Here is a 25,770-nt window from a genome sequence, read left to right as displayed (position 1 = left end):
ATTATCAAGGAAATATAAGGCAATCCATATCAAAGAGAGAGGGTTGTAAATAATCACTTTTACCGTATGGTTCATAAAAAGGAAGAGGGTCGTAAATAGTTACTTATCACGGTATGGAAAAACTAATGAAGGAAGTGCATGCATTTCTCAGCCCCGGGAGTGGTTTGCCACTCCTCTTAATTTCTGAATATTCAGGAATAAGGAACAGAGGATTCATGACAGATCCAAAACAGCACACAGGAAGCCTCCTGTTAAATGCTTCCTGACACATGGCCAATAAATAAATAAAACAGTTGCTGCTGCTGCTGCTAAGTCACCTCAGTCGTGTCCGACTCTGTGCAACCCCAGAGACGGCAGCCCACCAGGCTCCCCTGTCCCTGGGATTCTCCAGGCAAGAACACTGGAGTGGGTTGCCATTTCCTTCTCCAATGCATGAAAGTGAAAAGTGAAAGTGAAGATGTTCAGTCATGTCTGACTCTTAGCGACCCCATGGACTGCAGCCTACCAGGCTCCTCCGTCCATGGGATTTTCCAGGCAAGAGTACTGGAGTGGGGTGCCATTGCCTTCTCCAAACAGTTGCTAGATACTTTAAAAATTTGTTTAAATGAAATAGAAAAGTTAAGTGCAGATTATATTTACCCAAGGATGAGCATTTTACTAGCATGAAGTGTAACTATTAAGATATTAAATATATAAGTTCTCAGAAAATAACTCATCTCGCTCCAAGGTATTAGCATATAAGCAGAAATCTCCTAGCCACAGTGAAATATATCTACTCGATTTGAATCCCTGCACTAGACTGAAAGCTTAAGATCAGGGTCAGGTTTTTTAAAATTCTTTGCCAAGGAAATGTGTCAAAAGTATGCACCCATTAACTATTAGTTGAACATACGAGTAACTGAGTGGTGGGTAGAGGGATGGGCAGAGAGAAGAGTGGACGGATAGATCAAATGCCATCTTCTCTTGATCTCTCTTTTGATCTCTTTAGGCCATCTACTTGCTCATAGAGCTAGGAAACACTTACAGTACCCCATTACTTGTTCTACTTGTATACATATTATATAGTTGCCCTCCATTTTGACAAGCCTTAAGAAGACCAAGTGCAAAGAATTCGGAGCATTTCAATGAACATTTCATTATGTTTGACGTTCATTAAAGCAACTTGATTGCATTTATAATTCCTGAAGTGAAGACCTCTCCCAGTTCCCCACTGACAGTTGCATATGACTCTCCTACCCAATACCAATTCGTCCTCTCAAGCAGTTAAAAACGTTTTTATTAAATATTTTAAAAATTATTTTACCCAAATTATGAATTTTAAAAGGAAAGAAAATCTGACAATCACTTGTGTCATAATATGGGATTATTTTTTTAATCCTCTTTAGAATGCTTTATTTGTAGAATAGGGTGCCATAGCTTAAAACTATCAATTTACAATTTCAAGACAACTGGTACTTGACATCTTTGAAGGCATCTGTCCAGCCACCTCTAAAACTGTCCCATTTTAGAGAGAGGTGGTCTCCACAGCCTTGGTAGCTGGTGGAATTCCATTTCCAAGGCAAACGCTAATGACAAAGAGGAGACACAGAACAGAGAGTAGCAGCCTCAAGTAGAATCAAGTTCCTGGAACGCCCTCTCCTCCCTGCTTTTATCTGGTCAACTTCCATATATCCTTGAGACATGAGCAAGAAGCCATATAATTTATCATGCAAATCACAGTATATTTAACAGTCCATGGGAGCAATAAAAATAACTAAATTATTTAATTTTACACTGTCTAATTAACTATGGACAGCTATGTTTTAACATCCTGGTGAGGTGGCTTCCCTGATGGTCAGTGGGTAAGAGTCCGCCTGCCAGTGCAGGGGATAAGGGTCCGATCCTTGGTCTGGGAGGATTCCATACGCTGTGGAGCAACTCAGCCCATGCACCACAACTATTGAGACCCCACTCGAGGGCCCAAGAGCCTCAGCAACTGAAGCCCATGAGCCCGAGTCTCTGCTCTGCAACAAGAGGGGCCACAGCCGTGAGAAGCCCATGCAGTGCAGCAAAGAGCAGCCCCTACTCGCTGCACCTAGAGAAAGCCCACACACAGCCACAAAGACCTGTGGCAGCCAAGAATAAATAAATCAATCATGAAGACAAATAAACAATATACTGGTGAAGCATTAAATAGCATTAAACATTCAGTAACAATTTTCCAAATAAAATTTTTGAAAAAATAAAAATAGCACATTTCTCGTGCAGTACAGGACACCAAAATACTTCATTTCCAGATTTTGATAGCTGTACTGATTTTATCAGAGACTATTTTTGACTGTAGAAAATATACACTGAAGTAGTTAGGAATTTTTTTAAGCCTTGTAAAGCTCTATAGAATTTTACCAAGAGAAATACGTTTAGAAACAACATAAGCAGAAAATTATTTATGCACATATTTAGTAACTTTAAACAGATTCTAATTCATAGTATTATTTGGAAAATGCACTTTTCTATATGGTTCTATTGTTTCTTTTTTCTGTAAAATTACGTGCAGACATCTTCCAAAATGCAGTTTATAAATAATACATAAAAATCACGGACAGTTCAGTTGGCTCTTTTTTTGTTACACCATAATTTTATTTATTGAAGTATGTTTGATTTACAGTGTTGTACCAATCTCTGCTTATAGCAAAGTTACTCTGTTTTACATATATATACATTTATTTTTTTAATATTCTTTTCTATTATGGTTTATCTCAAGAGTTTGGATATAGCTTCATGTGCTATACAGTAGGGCCTTGTTGTCTGCCCACTCTAAATGTAGTATTAATAGTTTGTATCAGTTCAGTTCAGTTCAGTCGATGAGTCGTGTCCGACTCTTTGCGACCCCATGAATTGCAGCACACCAGGCCTCCCTGTCCATCACCAACTCCCGGAGTTCACTGAGACTCATGTCCATCGAGTCAGTGATGCCATCCAGCCATCTCTGTCGTCCCCTTCTCCTCCTGCCCCCAATCCCTTTCCGGCATCAGAGTCTTTTCGGCATCAGAGTCTTTTCCAATGAGTCAACTCTTCGCATGAGGTGACCTAAGTACTGGAGTTTCAGTTTTAGCATCAGTCCTTCCAAAGAACACCCAGGACTGATCTCTAGAATGGACTGGTTGGATGTCCTTGCAGTCCAGGGGACTCTCAAGAGTGTTCTCCAACACCACAGTTCAAAAGCGTCAATTCTTCAGTGCTCAGCCTTCTTCACAGTCCAACTCTCACATCCATACATGACCACAGGAAAAACCGTAGCCTTGACTAGAAGGACCTTTGTTGGCAAAGTAATGTCTCTGCTTTTGAATATGCTATCTAGGTTGGTCATAACTTTCCTTCCAAGGAGTAATTTCCCATAATTCAAGATATTTCAAAATGCAATTCCAAAATTCCAAACTTAAGTCTTTTATACCAGCTGAGCTCTGGCATTTGTTTAGTTTTTCCTTTTGTTCGGCTCTAATTCAATATATTCCTATTTGCAAGTATTGTCTGTAATCATTAGTTTGTCCGCTTTTCAAAATATGAATATTTTCACCACTCCATTCTTATGATTACTTTGACTCTAAATTTCTAACTAATTTTGAAGCAAACAGAATTTGAAGAGGCCTCTGGCACTTCTTCAGCAAATCTGCATCTTCAGGTGGTCCCCTGGTTAGTGACACATGTACAGGCTCCATAATGGATTGGAAATATCAACAGACTTTTTGTACAAGTTACATATTTAAAAGAACTGCAAATCTGGTACCTAACATCTCATTAAACAACCATTTCATATTTTCCTCTGCAAAAGGGGCTTAATTCAAAAATAAAAAAGCTTTTCGAACCATGCAAACAGCTGTATGCATACAGACATAAACCATACGATAAGTGACAGAAGACTATAGACTACTCTCTAGGAATGTGATTATCCACTGGTGTTTTCTGTACGCAGTTATCAAACCACAAACAAAATTTCCCCATTTCCTGTGTCCTGGCAGCTTTGTGAATCTGTCAGAGAAGGAGTTTGCTGTACCTCGTCTTGAGGTCAGAGAGCTTTCTGTTATAGCAAGCACAATGCATGCAGGCTTTGAAGAGAAGCTGAAGCTGGGAAGTACTGGGAATAGAGAGACAGGCTGTCACTGTCTTTCACATTTAACCAGAAGTTTCATTGCACCTGGTGCTTCATTGCATCTGGGCCTCACAAACACTAGACCAGATTACGGCAGAAGCTACGAGCCAAGCAAAAATCTGTCAGACACAACCCAGCTCATCTTCATAAAATAAATAATAAAATCATGTCCTTAAAAGGTCTGGATAGATGTTAAACTAGAGTGAGTAACAGCACAGCAGGCACGAGCCGGGACTGCCGTAGGCAGAGCATGGACATATGGTCACCCTTCTCAGGAAGCCTGCTCGCACTTCCACCTGTAACTCAAGAAAGACACTTTTTTCTTTTTACCCAATTATCTTAATTTTCTAATTCGGCACAGGATACATGTTAATGAAATTGATACTGTCAGTTTTTATCTTCAAAATTACTGATGCACCCAACCATCAAACCCTACCGATTGACCTCCCAGTTCCTTTTGTTTTAGAAGAGAAAGGAATTTTAATGAATTGTTTTCCCAGAAACATAAATTAACATCCAATGGCCTTGTGTAAAAGCAATCAGTTTGTTATCCCAAGTAACAGTCTAAGTGAAGCATTTAAAGGGAAAATAGAATGGAACCTAGTAAGGAGAAAACTTGTGTTTTGATGTGGGAGAGTTCAGATATCCTGGACTTATCTGTCTTGTACTGAGAACTAAATAGATGGTATTAGGGGGCATAGCTCTTCAAGGCCCCAAAAGACTGAATTAAGGTGTGTGGCCTAGGAGTGTTGACATAAAAATTGAGATTTGAACAGGGGATCCACTAAGGACAAACTGTGAGGAATTGTGCTAATTGTAGCAGCTGGTGGGATGCTATTTCAAAGTGTGAAGTGAAGCGTTAGACGCTGTCCTGCCTGACTCTTTGCGACCCCATGGACTGCAACCCACCAGGCTCCTCTGTCCATGAGGTTTTCCAGGCAAGGATACTGGAGTAGGTTGCCATTTCCTTCTCCAGGGGATCTTCCCAACCCAGGGATCTAACCAGGTCTCCTGCACTGAAGGCAGATTCTTTACCAACCTAGCTACAAGTGTTAAAAACCTTTACCTCCCTGTCACTTACTACAATCCTTTAACACTGCTAATTTTCTTATCTGCAAAACAAACATGCTAATATCCTCAGGGGAGAGAATTTAAGATTAAATAACACAATGGAACATTAATTGGCCCTTAAACAATATTTGTGGAATTTAAAATTTTGAAAACTAATTAGATGGAAACACAGAACTGGAGAGGAATTAAATGCATTGTAATAAAAACATTGTTACCAGCATGTGGGTATGTAATATATATTTTTAAGAGAATAATTGCTAATTATATTTTTGCTTACATTCTTGAAGCTATTCGAGACACCTATTGTCTGTATGCGTGTTAGTCCTACTCCTTGCAACCCCATGGACTGTAGCCCGCCAGGCTCCTCTGTCCAAGGAATTCTCCAGGCAGGAATACTGGAGTGGGTTGCCATTCCCTCCACCAAGGGATCTTCCCGACCCAGGGATCAAACCTTGGTCTCCTGCATCGCAGGCAGATTCTTTACCATTTGAGCTACAGGGAAGTCCTATTGTGTGTAACCTAAGGGTAAAAAAGTTGATTAAACAGCACAACTTTAGGGAAAGAATTTCAACAATGAAATTTCAATGCGCAAGTTAATGGTTTGGGAAAGTAGCTTTTCAGAGTTGTTTGTTTATTGTTTTTAACTTATAGGGCAAACTACTGTTTGTTTTTTGTTTTGTTTTCTCCCAATTAAGGACTCGTGTATTTTGACGGGGAAAAAAAAAAAACACATCCCAAACATGAGCCTGTTCACAAAAATAACGCACAGTATCAACTTTAGAAAACAAATCTTCAGTCTGTTACACTGCTTAGTTTTCTAGAGGATGCATCTGAAAAAACACATTGTTCCATCTGTGCTGAGCAAGCCCACACAGCTCTGTTAGGTGGGGTTGACACACACACCTCTAACTCAAAGCCAGTCTGAGGTGCTAATCAACTAAGAAGATCATCTTTGTAGTCAGGGAAGCAACTACGGAACTACTGTATGAATGGGAAGAACTGCACTCCCTGCATAACAGGAGATTATTTTGGAGATGGTTGATAGAAACCATATTATCCTCTTTACTGTTATGTCTTAAAGAGGTATCAAAATTCAAAGCAAAAATCACCGGTTAAGACTTAATGTAACTACTAGGAGCATGGAAGGAAATGGAAATGGGACCGGGGCAGGGCAGGATGCACTGATGGTCACGGAAGGAAGGAAATGGAAATGGGACCGGGCGCAGGGCAGGATGCACTGATGGTCACGGAAGGAAGGAAATGGAAATGGGACCGGGCGCAGGGCAGGATGCACTGATGGTCACGGAAGGAAGGAAATGGAAATGGGACCGGGCGCAGGGCAGGATGCACTGATGGTCACGGAAGGAAGGAAATGGAAATGGGACCGGGCACAGGGCAGGATGCACTGATGGTCACGGAAGGAAGGAAATGGAAATGGGATCGGGCACAGGGCAGGATGCATTGATGGCCATGGAAGGACTAGGATGGGGAGAACAGTGAGTGTGTTCTGAAAGTGCCCGGGGAGAGGATCTGGTGAAAATGTTGGTCCTAGACAAGCGCCTAGTAAAGAAAAATGGGACAAGGTTTCCAAACCCCACCATGTACGCAAGAGTCACTCTCGCTGCTAACACTCTCTCCGTGGTCATTCTCCACTTTCCAGCCTCTTCCCCATCATCTGTGGCCACTTCCAGTGGTCGCCGCTCTGTCGTCATCACCATCATCGCCCAGTGGTCCCCCCTCTCTGCAGAGTCATCTTCAGACTCCATCTTCACATGAGTCTCATCTCTCTTCTGCTGCTCTGCTCCCCTTCTGACGCTTCATCCTTCATCTCTGCGCCTTGCTTGCTCTGTTCCTTTTCAGTGTTTTCTAGGCTTTCCAGCAGAGAATCCACTTTTTGTTTCATCTGGGTCAACTCCAACTTAAGGGTCTGATGGTCATCTCCTTTCTACTTTCCAGACTTAGGAGAAGATCCCCACCAAATGCTCTTAGAATCAAAGCAGCTGTTGCCCCTTTGTGAGGCGATTCTTGATGCACGCTGGCGTTCTGAGGGCACTACAAGCGAGAAGAATAGGAAGAGAAGAAACTGCGCCTCCTGTCACTGTAAGGCCCATGAAAGTCACAGTCCAAGTAAAAGAGGAGCTGCGTCTCCACTGCATGTTACTTCACACCGGCTTTTCCTGGGTTTGCTTCTGGCTCTGTGGGCAGATTAGAATCTAAAACCAGCCGTCATCCTACCATCCTCTCCTGCCAGAGCAGTGCGGGCACTTCTCTCATTAACACAGTGAACGAAGGCAAGGCCCTTACGAACAGAGAAGCCCACAGTTTGCCATATTTTGAGAAGACTGTCTCCACATCAGATTTCTTGACCACAGAGTGCTGAGAATCCCAGTGAATTCACGAGAGCTCATGGAACAGGGTCCACTGTCTCGTGGGTCACACTGCTGGCCGTTGTCTTTGATGATAAGGTGCCTCACAAAGCTGAAAAATGTAGCTGAAGGTCAAAACAAAACTCACTGTAAAGTTGCCATGGTGCCCACCAAGTTGCATCATTATGTTAAAAATGTCTTTAAAATCAGTTTTGGAATGGGAACGTGAGGATTCTGGAAGGGTGGGGAAGGGAGCTTAAATATCAAAGCTGAGTTCCAGTGAGTAGGGATGGGACTTGACTTGCTGCCCTCAAGCAAGTTCTACTAACTTACATATTTCAAGCGACTTGTAACCAGGAGTGGGGAAGGAGAAGAGATTCGACTCTGAATCTCCTGCTCCCGGGTTCTACATGGAAAAGTCGACTGCTGCTCGAGATCTACAACACAGGCGAAACTGCTCAGTCTTTGCCTCTTCACAAAACGCCAAACTACTGTTTCCACAGAGTAACATCACATACATGCTGTGCTGTGCTTAGTCGCTCAGTCGTGTCCAACTCTGCAACCCCATGAACCGTAGCCCACCAGGCTCCTCTGTCCATGGGATTCTCCAGGCAAGAACACTGGAGTAGCTTGCCATGCCCTCCTCCAGGGGATCTTTCCAACGCAGGGATCAAACCCACGTCTCCAGTATTGCAGGTAGATTTACCATCTGAGCCACCAGGGAAGCCCCAAAATACTGGAGTGGGTAGCCTATCCCTTCTCCAGGGGATTTTCCTAACCCATGAATTGAACCCAGGTCTCCTGCATTGCAGGCCGATTCTTTATCAGCTGAAGCACAAGGGAAGCCCCACATTAGTACATACTGCAGGGTTAAATCAAACCTACAAAAACAACTAGTTGATAAAGATGAAGCTGAAGTGACATTACTTTAAAAGCCTAAAAACCGTAAGTAAAACTGAAAAGGATCACGAGCTAAGTATAACACGGATCATACCTCGCCATTTACTCATTCTTCCAGAGAGGAAACGAAGTGGGAAACTCAACTGTCTGTGTGATAAAAATGTGCAGCTTTCCTGGGTGCCAGATTGTTTACGTTTTCAGTGAATTTTAAGACAGACACAATTTTTTTCAGAATATAAGATTTTAGTAAAGTTTATTCATTAAATAGGTCATTATTAATTATTCCCAAGTCATCTTTAGAAATAAATATCTAAAAAAAATAAAAGCCTAAAAGTTATTTGTGCCTAATATATGATCTGGATATAATTTTGAACCACATTTATCGAATTCTCAAGATGGTCTTTTCTGTCAGGCTGATCCTTGGGGCTTAATCTTATTTTCTACTTTTATTTATTTCACTCATCTTTTTGTTTAGTTTTTATTTTAATATGGAAACTGATTTCATATTATTTTATTGAAGTATAATTGATTTATAATGTTGTGCTAATTTCTGCTGAAGAGCAAAGTGACTCAGTTTTATATATATACATATACTTTTTTAATAGATATTCTTTTTTATTATCATTTATCACAGGAGATTAGATAGTTCCCTGTGCTATGCTATGACTCTGTTGCTTATCCATTCTATAGGTAATGGTCTGTATCTAGTAACCCCAAATTCCGAGTCCATCCCTCCCCTCCTATCCCCCTAGGCAACCACGAATGAGTCTGGGGAACTGATTTTATTTTTAATCAGTTACTTGTATCTTTGAAAGAGGTTTCAAATTAGTTTCTGGAAAAATGTAAGGAATAATTTGATTAACTAGCTGTTAAAAAAATAAGAAGCCTTAGTAATGCATTGAACAAGATATTATATTCCTCAGTTCCACAATAAGAATATATACTAAAGTATTCATGTGAGAGTTTATAGTAAAATAGTTTTTTAAGAGATCCTACTCTGAACACCTTCATTGTTAATTGCTGCTCTAGATCATGAAATCAGCCCTGAATGTTCACTGGAGGGACTGATGCTGAAGCTGAGGCTCCAATACTTTGGCCACCTGATGCAAACAGCCAATTCATTGGAAAAAACCTTGATGCTGAGAAAGAGTGAAGGCAGAAGGAGAAGACAGCGACAGAGGATGAGATGGCTGGATGGCATCACGGATTCAGTGGTCATTAACTTGGGCAGATTCCGGGAGATAGTGAGGGACAGGGAGGCCTGGCGTGCTGCAGTCCACGAGGTCACAAAGAGCTGGACATGACGAGCAAATGAACAACAACACTCATGAAATTAGCTGAATAAAATCAAGTTCATCGGAATAGACAGGTCTACTCATTTTTTAAAAAATTAATTAATATATCGGTTGATTGATTGATTGGTTGATTTTTGGCTGTGCTGGGTCTTTGTTGCTGCATGGGCTTTCCTCCAGCTGCCGTGAGCAGCGGCTCCTCTCTAGCCGTGCTCCGGCTTCTCACGGCAGTGACTCCTGTCACTGTGAAGTGTGGCTGGCGGGCCCCCAGTTGTGGCCATGGACTCAGCAGCAGTGGTCCCTGGGCGCTAGAGCACAGGCCTGATACTTGCGGGGCGCGGGCTCAGCTGCTCTGCAGCATGTGGGATCCTCCCAGATCAGGGCTTGAACTGATGTATCCTGCATCGGCAGCCACCAGGGAAGCCTGACTACTCACTCTTTAAATAGAAACAGTATTATTACATCACACAGTACTTTGCCTTATCACCACATCTGCTGTTTGTCAATAAGACTCTCACTGACTTGCATATTTTACTGAATACAGCCTTTCTTATGAGGATAAGAGACAGTTCCTGATAGTTAGAAACTTTCAGCATTCACTATTGAGAGTTTCAAATACATATATATATGTATATTTATGAACATAATTTTTAAATTTTATGTATGTTTATAAATACATAATATATACGTGAACTGTTTCCAGAAACTAATGACTTTAGGCACACTTCTGCATGAATCGTATGAATAACAATTTTTATCCAGCAGCTACTTTTAACATTGCAAGCTGAGAATACATATTTACAAATTTGAGGGAGTATTCTTTTGTTAGATGATTGAAAAGTTTGCCTCTTAGGATGCAGTATCCTTTGTTTCTTATCATGATTTATGCAATATTAGTGAATTGCTTCTGTAATGAAGGTTTGTTTGTGCACTGACATTTGTAGAACTTACTGTTCTAAAACCACCCTGTCAGATGAATAAAGAGAGGGTAGAATTTAGCTCAGTTCAACACATAACATGATTTATTTCACCCTGATTAGCGATGAACAACTATCAGACTTAATACATTAGCAGGATGATGCAAGACAACACATGCAGGCACACGCAGCATGAAGTTAAACATTTGAGAGAGGAGTGAAGACAGCTTTCAAAATGTCAAGCTTTCCCTTCCCACAGCATTTCCTATTTTATGACTTTCTGCCATAAACATGAGGCCAATAATAGGAATATCAGTAGCAGGAATAGGAAATCAATAATAGGCAAATGTTGATCAGCCAGCGAGTCTTCATTACGTGATTACGTGATCATCTGCCACCAGTGACTGCTCTGAGGTCCTGGTGACTCTGCAATAGGGAAGAACAAGTCTGATTCCATATTGGATCTATTTATTTTACTTTAACCTCTGTATTCTATTGCATTTGCTACAAGTTAAGAATTTTGCCTATAGCCTGAAATACACAGAATAGTCCATTATCAAGGGCTATTTTCAAAGATATGAATAGCACATTTCCATTCATATAGAGATAAAAAGTTGTGTAACAGAAAATAACCATTGTCTTGTTGGAGTTTTATAGTAATATCATGAACAGACCTACGTGGACACCTGTAAGAACTTCTGTTTGCAACAACTCCTGCCCTTTGAGTATAAAGGAAGCCTAAATTCTAACTCAGGCAAGATGGTCCTTCAGGATGCTACATTCTTGGTCTGCTGGCTTTCCAAATACAGTCACTGTTCCTTGCCCCAACACATCCCTCGGTTCACTGGCCTGCCGTGGGGCGAGCAGTTACGGGCTTGGTAACAACTTAGGGCTCTTCCAAGTAGTGGCCTTGCTGGGGGCCCCTCTCATCCTATCTCTCTCCCTTCTATATTTTCTGAAACATGCCTCATTTCTGCAGACCCCTCGTTCTTAATGATTCAGCTAATTTATCTTGAAAACTACTTGGGATTCTACATACTTCTTGGGACTCTACATTCTAAGAGCTACCCTAAAACACAAACGTGGTGTATTTCCCTGTTAGGAACACAATGCAAACACCATTGGAGAGTGGGGATTAGCACCAGTTGTTCTTTCTGTTCGGGATACTGTGTTGAGGGGTCACACTGTGCTCATACAGTGCTTCTTTACTTCTGTAATAGTAAAATTAAGCATAATTTAGAATCACAATAGTTTATAAATCTTCTTGATCATTTATTATAGAGATTCAGATCTCCACACATTCTCTATTGGCCATAGGAAAAGGTCTAAGCTATTTTTATGGCAATAGTGAGTGAGTAATGTCACTCAGTTGTGTCCGACTCTACGGCCCCAAGGACCATGGCCCACCAGGCTCCTCCATCCATGGAATTTTCCAGGCAAGAGTACTGGAGTGGGTTGCCATTTTCTTCTCCAGGGGATCTCCCCGACCCAGGGCAATGGAGCCCTATTACTTCTCCAGCTTTATTTGTGCCATAGTCAAGACTTATCTTCTTGCAGTTCCGTAGGCCACCATGTTGGTCTGGCCTCTACAGATTTGCCTACTTGCTAGAACACTCGCACACCTTTACCTTCCAAGGCCTTCTATTTATGGTTGACTCAAGAATCACCTCCTTGAGGAAACCAATTCTGTCCCTGCCTTTGCTTCCCACTGTCTCCTGTGCTTACACATACCCTGCTGAGATGGGCTGGGGCCTTTGCTGCAGCGCTTGCATGTGGATGAACATTTCCCAGAGCAACAGAATACAAACAAACTGTAAGGGACTAAAAATAACTGTGTACATGTGCAGCTGGGACACATTATGGACAAGATACAAAAAGACTGAAAAAGCTCAATCGACACTTCATGATTTTCAGGAAGTGCAGGAGCAAAAGCAAGGTGTTGGGAATAAAAGCAGAGTCCTGTGCCTGCCTCCTGCACTCAGCACCACCTAAGGGGTGGGCAGATCACCTGAGTCCCCCAGCCCAACCCCTGGACACACCCCTATGCTCATCCCTTGTAAGGGACTAGCTTGCCTCCCCCTCAGGAAGCAAGAAAGGGAACCTTTACGGCAGAAAGGGCCCCAATAAAGCCTTGCCTGAATTTCTCGTCTGGCCTCTTACAACATTCTGATGATTCAGTTCAGTTCAGTTGCTCAGTCGTGTCTGACTCTTTGCGACCCCATGAATCGCAGCACACCAGGCCTCCCTGTCCATCACCAATTCCCGAAGTTCACTCAGACTCACATCCATCGAGTCAGTGATGCCATCCAGCCATCTCATCCTCTGTCGTCCCCTTCTCCTCCTGCCCCCAATCCCTCCCAAGTTCACTCAGACTCACATCCATCGAGTCAGTGATGCCATCCAGCCATCTCATCCTCTGTCGTCCCCTTCTCCTCCTGCCCCCAATCCCTCCCACCATCAGTCTTTTCCAATGAGTCAACTCTTCCCATGAGGTGGCCAAAGTACTGGAGTTTCAGCTTTCGCATCATTCCTTCCAAAGAACTCCCAGGGCTGATCTCCTTCAGAATGGACTGGTTGGATCTCCTTGTAGTCCAAGGGACTCTCAAGAGTCTTCTCCAACACCGCAGTTCAAAAGCATCAATTCTTCGGCACTCAGCTTTCTTCACAGTCCAACTCTCACATCCATACATGACCACTGGAAAACCCATAGCCTTGACTAGAAGGACCTTTGTTGGCAAAGTAATGTCTCTGCTTTTGAATATGCTATCTAGGTTGGTCATAACTTTCCTTCCAAGGAGTAAGCGTCTTTTAATTTCATGGCTGCAGTCACCATCTGCAGTGATTTTGGAGCCCCCAAAAATAAAGTCTGACACTGTTTCCACTGTTTCCCCATCTATTTGCCATGAAGTGACGGGACCAGATGCCATGATCTTCGTTTTCTGAATGTTGAGCTTTAAGCCAACTTTTTCACTCTCCTCTTCCACTGAACGGGAAAGGCCAAGAACCCTGGTCAGTAACACTTTATACAGTGTGGAAATAAGACTTCATGTTCATGTACTTACTAATTTTCCTATATGGGATGCTAAGTGCCTTAAAGACTGGAAGGGTTACTTGTTCGCTCTGAATCTCTATGATTGATCTCTATGTCTGGCACATGGTGAATACTGAAAAACCATTTATTAATTAGAAATGAATAAAAAGCTATCACCTGTTTGTAATTACTGAATTAACCGCTGATTCAATACCTTGCTGCACGGTGTCTAAATGCTGCTTTTGACGTATAAAACCCTATTCAAAAACCTTTGACAGTTTCCCCTATACCAGATTTCAAATATACCAAGCATCAAATTTGTGACAAGCACTATAAAAAACTTTCTGAAAAACATTTTTTCCTCAAATAATTTTAAATTCCACCCAGAAAATAGGTCAAGAATGAGTAAAGCAGTAATAATGTCAATAATAATCTTAAGGTTTTATACAACACTTATTTGGACCCAAAGTATTCATATAAGCACTCGCATGTACTAGCACAGGTAATCATCACAATAATCTAATTAGGACATCTCATTATCCTCTTAGAAGTGAAGAAACCCAACTGCTGGGAAGTTATATGGCTTTCCTAAGGTTGCAGAAGGAGGAAGCGGCAGAGCTGAAATGTGGAGTCAGGCAGCCTCACTCTAAAGCCCATATTTCTTACCTACTGCCCCATATTGCCTCTAAAATCATGATTCATAAATGCCCGCATGCCCCTAAACAATCGTAAGACTGACTGTCAAATGGCTGGACAGACACATGCTCTTAATACAACTTTAGAGGAGAGGACAATGACTCCATGACAGACAGACGCAGGAAAACTTCACTGGACAAGTGAACTTTGACTGGAAGTGACTTTTTAGGATTTACTGGATTTCGGGGAAGGTCTCACAACAGAGGAGACAAAGATGAGTAAATACGAGGCATGCTGCCTGTAAGATAACGTTGGAGGATACGTGGGCGAGATGACGCTGTGAGTCGCTAAGTTGTGTCTGCCTCTGCAACCCCGTGGATGGCAGCGCGGCCAGGCCCCGCTGTCCTTCACTGTCTCCCAGAGCTTGCTGAAATTCAAGTCCACTGAGGCGCTGATACTGTCTAACCATCTCGTCATCCTCCGTGGTCCCCTTCTCCTTTTGCTTTCAGTGTTTCCCATTATCAGGGTTTTTTTTTTTTTTTTTTCCAATGGGTCAGTTCTTAGAATGGGGAGGATTAAATTCCAAAGTCCATAGCTCAAAATATTCTAACTGACCCTAGAAGCCATTGAGACAAATGGCCAAAGAGAAAGGAATAAAGCAGCATTTCAGAATAGTAATGATCAGCAGTTTGTAAAGCAAAATAAAGGACAAAGACACTGGAAGGAGGAAGCTCATGAAAACACTAAATTTACAGGGGCAGAAGTGATAAGATGCTTGTTTTACTTCTCCCTTCTTTCTTGTAAAAAGATTGTTGAATTTGAAGTTGGAAAATCTGGTCTTAAATTTTACCCCTGCCACTCATTAGCACTAGGGGCCAAAAGTGTAATATTTCCTAGTTCATAAACTGAGATTGTTAAAGGATCACTATTTTACAAGATAAAATCTGTCATGCGAATTTACAGTATGCAGGTGTCCAAGACAATATTTAATTTATTAATTGATGAGACAGATGCTAAAACTAGCTCAAAGAACCACAGACAAAAGCAGCAAAAAATGCTAAAATAAACTTAGAAATAGAATAAAAACCTGGCTTCTTCAACAGTGGGCAAAGAAAGCAAATTTCACCTCACCAGGAAATAATGTATTTGTACATCTGTAGACAAGAATTGTTTGCATTGCTATTAGTGACCCACAGCTTACAGAGTTGCAGATGGCTCAAAGACAATTAAAGATGGCTCAAAGACAATTATCTGAAAATTATCAGATAACCAGGAGGGATGCATTTCTTAAGTGTTCCTAGTTTTCCACTGAAGAAATTCAGTATTTTTTTTTTTTAAATTTCAAAGTCTTCCACTGTGTCCATTTGATGACACTGGTGTGATCATTAACTGAGAATACCGGTGATAACTGGACCAGAACAGGAATCCAAAATTCCTAACACATGGAATTAGGTAGTCCTTTCCCTCTCCTCACGACTCAAATAGTACCTAATCATTTTCTCAATATACATGTGAGCTGGAAAATTCAGGAAAGAAGCAGAGCTTGTATTCATGAGGTTTAGGCATTTGCAAGTACACCATTTCTGCAGGTAGAGGAAGATGACAGCTTAACAAACGGCTGACTGGGGGTCTCCTGGGGAGAATCTGCACAAGAAAAGAAAAGTCAGCATGGCCCAATAAGCCAAATCTGCAACGGTGTCTTTTACTTTGAGTCAGAGTGCATTGATGCAAAAAATAAAAATAAAATAAACTAACTTGAGCTAAATATTTTTTTAAAGCAAATGAACATTCTCTAATTTTCTATCTTTCTAACATTTGCTAGAACAATATCAGGTGTGGCAGAATCTGCAAGAAAGCAAGAGAAAGATGCAAATTGAAAAAAGAGCAGGACTCAGGGAATATGGAAACTGGAGGACCAAGGAGGCAGTTATAAGATTGGTGCCTCTGCAAAGGAATCACCACTGCTACAAACCGCTGGCACCAATATTGAACCTTGTTATAGTCATCATGGGCTTCCCTGGTGGCTCAGATGGCAAAGAATCTGCCTGCAGTGCAGGAGACCTGGGTTCGATCCCTGGGTCAGGAAGATCCCCTGTAGAAAGGAAAGGCTGCCCAGTCCAGTATCCTTGCCTGGAGAATTCCATGGACAGAGACACCTAATGGGCTACAGTCCATGGGGTCCCAGAGGGTTGGACACGACTGAGTGACTAACACTTTCACAGTCATCATAGTTCCTAACTCACTCTTCTCTCCTGGATGTCTTGCTCCAAAATCAGGGTCTCAGACTCCAGTATCTGATTGGCTAAGCTTGGGTTACATGCCATGCTCTGGCTCCTGGGGAATTATCAGGCAGATGGAATATCTCTCCCTTTCACTTTTGTAGTGCAAGGTAAAACATTGCATCGTACCCATATGATGAACTGTACTAATACAAAGAGGGTAACAGAGGCTTCACTGTCAAACAACAGAGCAAATGTCTGAAGAGAGGGTCTCTGATGGGGATGGAGAATAGATGAGATATGAGCCCACCTCTCATGCATCTGCTTTGTCAGCTCCAATGTGCCTTGAAGAAGAGCCCTATGGGAGTCAAGGGGGGAAAAGCCTATACGGCCAGAGCCAAGAAGTTCTGCCATGGGATTCCTTCTGAAAAGGCAGAATATGGTGGGAAAGGCTTCCCTTCACAACCAGATGAGGAGGGAACACACTGAGCCTTGGAACTGCAGGAGGTCAGGCAGCAGCTCGTAAGTGGGTGCCAGGGTAGGTGATGAAAGCAGAGAAAAGGCGTGGGGGTGACTCCAGCTGGCAAGAGAGGATTCAAGTGTTCCTACAGCTGGTGAGGCTCAGGGAAAACATTTGATTATAGAAATGACCGGTATTTTGCCTGAAAACACATCACGTCATTAATTTTACCATCACTTTCAGTTATGATGGCTTTCCTCATAATGCTTTACTACCCTGAAATGGCCTTCTACTCTTTTTTTACCTTTTTTAAGTAGGTGGACAATCCCACCTCTTAACAAAGCATTTCCTGACCTAAACCAACCCATACTGCTTTCTTCCTTATCCAAATTAGTAAAGCTCTTTCCAGGCAATTTAATACTTTAAATCAAACACTGTCTATGACCTTCCCTAACTGTTTCCAACGCATAATGTTGGCCTCTTCAACCAATGCATGGGAGCCCTGTAAAGAGACTGGACTGTCAGATTTTGGAATTCTCTGTGTCTAATAGTTGCTTAACAAACAGGGCTTTAACCTGCAAGATGGGTTGGAATAAACTGGTCTGGGTTAAGTCTGTCACACATTGATTATGGGATAAATATTTTATTCAACTGCCGATCCTTACTCCCTCATTAATAAAAAAAGGGACAAAGATGATGAAGATAAAAATACCACCACCAAGACCTAGCTCAATGTGTTATCATGAACTAATAAAAATACAGCAAACTGCTTTCAAACGTTAAACCCTAGCATTATAAAAAGACTACTTTTGAATGTATGCTATTAACTACTATTTCAGCTCAGTTCAGTCGCTCAGTCATGTCCGACTCCTTGCGACCCCATGAATTGCAGCACGCCAGGCCTCCCTGTCCATCACCAACTCTTGGAGTTCACTCAAACTCATGTCCATAGAGTTGGTGATGCCATCCAGTCATCTCATCCTCTGTTGTCCCCTTCTTCTCCTGCCCCCAATCCCTCCGAGCATCAGGGTCTTTTCCAATGAGTCAACTCTTTGCATGAGGTGGCCAAAGTATTGGAGTTTCAGCTTTAGCATCAGTCCTTCCAATGAACACCCAGGACTTACATCCTTTAGGACGGACTGGTTGGATCTCCTTGAAGTCCAAGGGACTCTCAAGAGTCGCTTCTATCACCTACTATTAGCAACAAGCAAAACAATGTCCCTAGCTGAATTTCAAACGCCATAGGAGCTTATAGACAAAAAGATATTTTTGGAAATGGGGTCCATTCTAGTGTGCTTCCAAATATACCATATAGGAAGTCCTAATTTTTCTTAAACTTACTCTACTGTCTTTTCCTGTCCCAGTATGGCCACAGAAACCTTGGTCTGCACCCTCCCTATGCAAATTCCACTCTTGACATTCTCTCCCTTCACAATACCAGCACCTTACATTTATATAGCACTTCACAGTTTTTAAAACACTTTCACACATACTGTCTCATTGGATCTTTGCATACACATAAGCATACACACAAACTACAAGAAAAAGCATGCTAATACTTAATAAATTCCCTGAAATGTTTGCAGCTTTAAAGTTAAACCAAAATTTCATTAGTAAAACAGTTCTTTCTTTGAGGAGACTTCTTTTGCAATAGCAAAATTACCTCTACTTTAATACTCAGTACTGAAGGCAACAATCAGAAAGCTTTTAGAGCTAATTTTAAAACGTTAAATCTGTACCCCAAATTTAAACTGAATCACTTCTGCATCTACCTATACTTCTATGGAGCCTTATATAGCACTTTATAGTTCATAGCACTTTTCACACCTGCAGTCTCACTTAAATTTGCAGACACAAAGGCAAGGCCAAAATCATGGTTTATGCACTCACCTTTGTATCTCTTGGGATACAAAGCACCTGGTCCGATGAGATACTGAATAAATATTTGTTAGATTAAATATGCAGGCAGGGGATAAAGAAAAACAAGGAGGAAAGGAAGAGAATGACATGATTCAAAAGCAAGGAATCCTTCTATTAAAAAAATAAAGATGTCAAAAAAAAAAAGAAATACAAAATAAACAAAAAACAAGGGAACATTAGTGTCCACGGAAATACAGAAGTTGGGTTCTTATTTTTCTCTGCTGTAGAAACTCCACTAATTTACGTTAATATTAAATTCTCACATGTATACTTTGTGTTGAGTACTAAATTACAGGTTTGGTAAGAAAGGACTTATGAAATATTGGAATTAGGAGGTGTTTTCTTTACTACTTTTAAAAATGGCATATGTTTGAGAATCTAATCTTTCAGTCAATAGGGTATGAAAATCATCCTTGCAGGGGATCAGCCTCAGCTTTCGAATTAAAACTCCTTTTCTCATTTGTTGTTGTTCAGTCACTCAGTTGTGTCCCCCTCTTTGCGACCCATGGACTGCAGCACACCAGGCTTCCCTGTCCTTCCCTGTCCTTCACCATCTCCCGGATCTTGCTCAAACTCATGTCCATTGAGTTGGTTACTCATGCTTTAAAATAACAGAGTTTGGGTGCCTCTATAAATGAATCTTTCTAAAACGTGACATGGAAATCTTAAATCTTTTATGACAACTGGTTGCAATTCTGTATTTAAAACAGTAAAAAAAAAAAAAAAAAAAGCAAGGAATAAGGCTTTTGTAATAATATTTGACTGGATGAAAATGCCAGCAAGTTTGAAGACCATTTCTAAATATGCCTCAGTTGAGTTCAGTTGCTCAGTCGTGTCCAACTCCTTGCAAACCCATGAATTGCAACATGCCAGGCCTCCCTGTCCATCACCAACTCCCGGAGTTCACTCAACTCACGTCCATCCAGTCGGTGATGCCATCCAACCATCTCATCCTCTGTTGTCCCTTTCTCCTCCTGCCCCCAATCCCTCCCAGCATCAGAGTGTTTTCCAATTAGTCAACTCTGCATGAGGTGGCCAAAGTACTGGAGTTTCAGCCTTAGCATCATTCCTTCCAAAGAACACCCAGGACTGATCTCCCTTAGAAAGGACTGGTTGGATCTTCTTGCAGTCCAAGGGACTCTCAAGAGTCTTCTCCAACACCACAGTTCAAAAGCATCAATTCTTCAGTGTTCAGCTTCCTTCACAGTCCAACTCTCACATCCATACATGACTACTGGAAAAACCATAGCCTTGACTAGACAGACCTTTGCTGGCAAAGTAATGTCTCTGCTTTTGAATATGCTATCTAGGTTGGTCATAACTTTCCTTCCAAGGAGTAAGTATCTTAATTTCATGGCTGCAGTCACCATCTGCAGTGATTTTGGAGCCCAAAAAATAAAGTGTGACACTGTTTCCCCATCTATTTCCCATGAAGTGATGGGACCAGATGCCATGATCTTCACTTTCTGAATGTTGAGCTTTAAGCCAACTTTTTCACTCTCCTCTTTCACTTTCATCAAGAGGCTTTTTAGTACCTCTTCACTTTCTGCCATAAGGGTGGTGTCATCTGCATATCTGAGGCTATTGATATTTCCCCCAGCAATCTTGATTCCAGCTTGTGCTTCTTCCAGCCCAGCGTTTCTTATGATGTACACTGCATAGAAGTTAAATAAGCAGGGTGACAATATACAGCATCGACGTACTCCTTTTCCTATTTGGAACCAGTCTGTTGTTCCATGTCCAGTTCTAACTGTTGCTTCCTGACCTGCATACGGATTTCTCAAGAGGCAGGTCAGGTGGTCTGGTATTCCCATCTCTTTCAGAATTTTCCACAGTTTGCTGTGATCCACACAGTCAAAGGCTTTGGCATAGTCAATAAAGCAGAAATAGATGTTTTTCTGGAACTCTCTTGCTTTTTCCATGATTCAGCGGATATTGGCAATTTGATCTCTGGTTCCTCTGCCTTTTCTAAAACCAGCTTGAACATCAGGAAGTTCATGGTTCACATATTGCTGAAGCCTGGCTTGGAGAAATTTGAGCATTACTTTACTAACATGTGAGATGAGTGCAATTGTGCGGTAGTTTGAGCATTCTTTGGCATTGCCTTTCTTTGGGATTGGAATGAAAACCGACCTTTTCCAGTCCTGTGGCCACTGCTGAGTTTTCCAAATTCGCTGGCATATTGAGTGCAGCACTTTCACAGCATCATCTTCCAGGATTTGAAATAGCTCAACTGGAATTCCATCATGTCCACTAGCTTTGTTCATAGTGATGCTTTCTAAGGCCCACCTGACTTCACATTCCAGAATGTCTGGCTCTAGGTCAGTGATCACACCATCGTGATTATCTTGGTCATGAAGATCTTTTTTGTACAGTTCTTCTGTGTATTCTTGTCAGCTCTTCTTAATATCTTCTGCTTCTGTTAGGTCCATACCATTTCTGTCCTTTATTGAGCCCATCTTTGCATGAAATATTCCCTTGGTATCTCTAATTTTCTTTTTTTTTATTATTTTTTTTATTATTATTTTTTAAATTTTCTTAAAGAGACCTCTAGTCTTTTCCATTCTGCTGTTTTCCTCTATTTCTTTGCACTGAAATAACTCCAGAAAGAATGAAGGGATGGAGTCAAAGCAAAAATAATCTAAATATGCCTACTATAAGTATTTTGAACTGAAAATAAGATAAGAAGTTATCTCTTTTATGGGAATCAGGCTGAGTGAAAATAAATATAATGGTAACAAATCAACCCCACACCCAAGTCAACTTCATAGAAAGATGAAAAATAGTAACTTGGAAAAACATAATCAGTTACTCAAAATGAATGCATCATGTGATTAGAGGATGCTTTTCGACCTGTGGTGTTAGCAAGGACTCTTGAGAGTCCCTTGGACTGCAAGAAGATCCAACCAGTCCATTCTGAAGGAGATCAGTCCCAGGTATTCATTGGAAGGACGGATGTTGAAGCTGAAACTCCAACGCTTTTGGCCACCTTATGTGAAGAGCTGACTCATTTGAAAAGACCCTGATGCTGGGAAAGATTGAAGGCAGGAGGAGAAAGGGCCGACAGAGGATGAGATGGTTGGTTGGCATCACCAACTCAATGGACATGGGTTTGGGTAAACTACGGGAGTTGGTAACGGACAGGGAGGCCTGGCATGCTGCGGTTCATGGGGTTGCAAAGACTTGGACACGACTGAGCAACTGAACTGAACTGAATGTCAATAATAAAGGAAATGTGGCTGCCACAAATCAAGATGGAAGAGAGTGGAATAAACACATCTCCTCAAACTCCTTTGAAAAGGACAAATGAAAAAATAAAAGTAAAAGAGCACCTGAAATCTGGGACAACTATGGACTTCCTGGAAGAAATAAAGCAGATGGAAATATACTAATGTCAAAATCCAGCCTGATTATGATTATCTTAACCAGAAAAGACCTTTAAAAATCCTGGGATAGTCGTGTTCTTTGGAGAATTGGATCACAGGAAGTTAACAGAAAAATTATAGTATGTTGTAAGACCAATGAGAGTAGTGGACTATTTAGGTGAATAACTTTTTTTTTGGCCTGGTTGAAACTAAAATCGAACATGAGCACATTCTATCACAGGAGGAACTCTGACATGGGCAACTCCAACAGTGGGCACATGTACTGGAAATAGGAGACAAAATCCTAAGTAAAGCATATCATGAGACATTCAGGAAAGCACAAGCTGGCTGAAGGTCAATATTCTACCCATATTCTCCTCTGAACAATAACTAGAGGAAAACTCTCATCTCTAAGGTGTGTATTTACTGATAAACAAACAAATAAAACTCGTCTAGTCTGTGAAAATACACTGAAGCTACTTAGACTGTACAATCTGAGATGTGTAGAGGAAATCCAGTAACTTGAAAAAGAGGCAATAACCTACTCTCCCAAAGAAGAAAAAATTTGCTGAAAAAAATTGAAAATTTTTTTGAATTTTCTGAAAAAAAATTCTGAAAAAAATTGAAAAAAATTTTCAAATTGAAAAAATTTTTACATTTTCAAACTTTTTACAAATCTGAAAAAGCTGCTCAAGCACAAGACATGAGAAAGATGAAAAATATGTAGAACTAATGTTCTCAGAATTAAATACTATCCAAGAGGATAGTGAGAACAAAATATTCAAATTATAAAACATACATAAATAACTTGTTATAAAAAACGGTAAATACTAAGATGAAAATTAAAAAAAAGAAACAGAAGTCTAAATAGCAGAGTAGACCCTGACAAAAATTGGAAACCCTTAAGAGTAAGAGAATGCTCAATCTACTGCACAATTGCACTCAACTACAAGCTAGTAAAGTAATGTTCAAAATTCTCCAAGCCAGGCTTCAATAGTACGTGAACTGTGAACTTCCAGATGTTCAAGCTGCATTTAGAAAAGGCAGGGGAACCTGAGATCAAATTGCCAGCACCCACTGGATCATTGATAAAGCAAGAGAGTTCCAGAAAAACATCTACTTCTGCTTTATTGACTATGCCAAAGCCTTTCACTGTGTGGATCACAGCAAACTGTGGAAAATTCTGAAAGAGATGGAATACCAGACCACCTGACCTGCCTCCTGAGAAATCTGTATGCAGGTCAGGAAGCAACAGTTAGAACTGGACATGGAACAACAGACTGGTTCCAAATAGGGAAAGGAGTACGTCGATGCTGTATATTGTCACCCTGCTTATTTAACTTCTATGCAGAGTACATCATGAGAAACGATGGACTGGAAGAAACACCAACTGGAATCAAGATTGCCAGAAATATCAATAACCTCAGATATGCAGATGACACCAGCCTTAAGGCAGAAATTGAAGAAGAAGTAAAGAGCCTCTTGATGAGGGTGAAAGAGAAGAATGAAAAAGCTGGCTTAAAACTTGGCATTCAAAAAACTAAGATCATGGCATCTGGTGCTATCACTTCCTGGCAAATAGATGGGGAAAAAGCAGAAACAGTGACAGATCTTATTTTGGGGGGCTCCAAAATCACTGCATATGGTGACTGCAGCCATGAGATTCAAAGACGCTTGCTCCTTGGAAGAAAAGTTATGACCAACCTAGACAGCATATTAAAAAGCAGGGATATTACTCTCCCAACAAAGGTCTAGTCAAGGCTATGGTTTTTCCAGTAGTCATGTATGGATGTGAGAGCTGGACTAAAAAGAAAGCTGAGAGCCGAAGATCCTTTTGAACTGTAGTATTGGAAAAGGCTCTTGAGAGTCTTTGGACTGCAAGGAGATCCAACTAGTCCAAGCCTAAAGGAAATCACTTATGAATATTCATTGGATGGACAATGCTGATGCTGAAACTCTAATACTTTGGCCACCTGATGTGAAGAACTGAATCACTGGAAATAACCAAGATGTTGGGAAAGATTGAAGGTGGGAGGAGAAGGGGATGACAGAGGATGAGATGGTTGGATGGCATCATCGACTCAGTGGACATGAGTTTGAGTAAACTCCAGGAGTTGGTGATGGACACAGAGGCCTGGTGTACTGCAGTCCATGGGGTCACAAAGAGCTGGACGTGACTGAGCAACTGAACTGAACTGAACTGAAGAGTAAGCCTGGGGGCCCTTTTGCTGAATGCAGTGGACAAGAGTTGGATAGTATGAGAAAAAAGTTATAAGACGTAATGCTGCTGCTGCTGCTGCTGCTGCTAAGTCACTTCAGTCGTGTCTGACTCTGTGTGACCCCATAGACGGCAGCCCACCAGGCTCCAGTGTCCCTGGGATTCTCCAGGCAAGAATACTGGAGTGGGCTGCCATTTCCTTCTCCAATGCATGAAAGTGAAAAGTGAAAGTGAAGTCGCTCAGTTGTGTCTGATTCCTAGCGTCGCAATGGACTGCAGCTGACCAGGCTCCATCGTCCATGGGATTTTCCAGGGAAGAGTACTGGAGTGGGTTGCCATTGCCTTCTCCATAAGACATAATGATTGGCTATAAATAATCTTTTAACATTAAACCAACAGAATTCAGAGAGGTGTAACAGAGAAGAAGAAATAACCAAAGAAAAAACAATTTACCTATGTCAACTCCATAAAATAAAATTGACATTCAGAAGTTCAGAGACAGGGGGACTTTCATCATGGCGGAGGAGCCTTTCTTCTCACAAATACATCAAAAACACAGCATCTGAACGACTGCTGGGAACACCTTCTGAAGGCTGGCAGAAGACCCCAGACTTCCCAAAAGGCAAGCCACTCTCTTCAGCATGAGGTAGGTTAAAAGATAAAAATTAAAAAAGAGAGACAAATGATTTTAGGATGGGGACTTGCCCTTGAGGAGGGAGTCATGAGGGAGGAGAAGTCTCCACACACTTGCAAAGCCCCTCACAGCGGGGGGACCAGGGGGCCGGGGGGTGGGAAGGGTCGCGAACCTCAGTGGGGAATGAGCGACAGGATCTCAGGGAGCGAAACCAAGGGAAGTCACCACAGAGACGCTGCTGAACAGCGCCTCCCAGCGGAGAGGAGGCTGGTGCACCCGCGCGGTGAGGGCCCTCGTGTGGAGGCTCAGGCTTCCGGGGTCGGGTCCCAGGGAGAGACCCGGGTTGGCCGTAGTGAGGACACTCCGAGGGGCGTTCGCACGAAGACTGAAGGAGCCCCGAAAAACCCCGGCCGGCCAGAGGAGTGCTGTCACTGTGCCGAAGAAAGCAGGGCCCCGCCTTCGCGAGGGTCCCTGCGGCGCTCTGTCCCTCCAGCGGTGGATGAGCCAAGCCAACGCAAGTGACAGAGGCCGATACAACCCGACCGCCATGCGCCATGCCAGAGCGGGGAACGCGGGCCGCTTGACCACCATCAGGGCAGGGCCGGTGCTGGC

The 25,770-nt window shown here is 41.9% G+C and overlaps 1 protein-coding gene and 1 pseudogene across 1 annotated transcript in view; both read right to left on the bottom strand.

The window, feature by feature from the left end:
* Positions 1-25,770, bottom strand: part of KCNH8 (potassium voltage-gated channel subfamily H member 8) — a 501,290-nt gene that overhangs the window by 403,927 nt on the left and 71,593 nt on the right. The window lies entirely within an intron of this gene.
* Positions 1,440-25,707, bottom strand: LOC113897392 (annotated as a pseudogene).

Source organism: Bos indicus x Bos taurus, chromosome 1, assembly GCF_003369695.1.
Source record: "Bos indicus x Bos taurus breed Angus x Brahman F1 hybrid chromosome 1, Bos_hybrid_MaternalHap_v2.0, whole genome shotgun sequence".
NCBI lineage: Eukaryota > Metazoa > Chordata > Mammalia > Artiodactyla > Bovidae > Bos > Bos indicus x Bos taurus.
The sequence above is the reverse complement of the archived record's forward strand: the minus strand, read 5'-3'. Positions and strand labels throughout refer to the sequence as shown.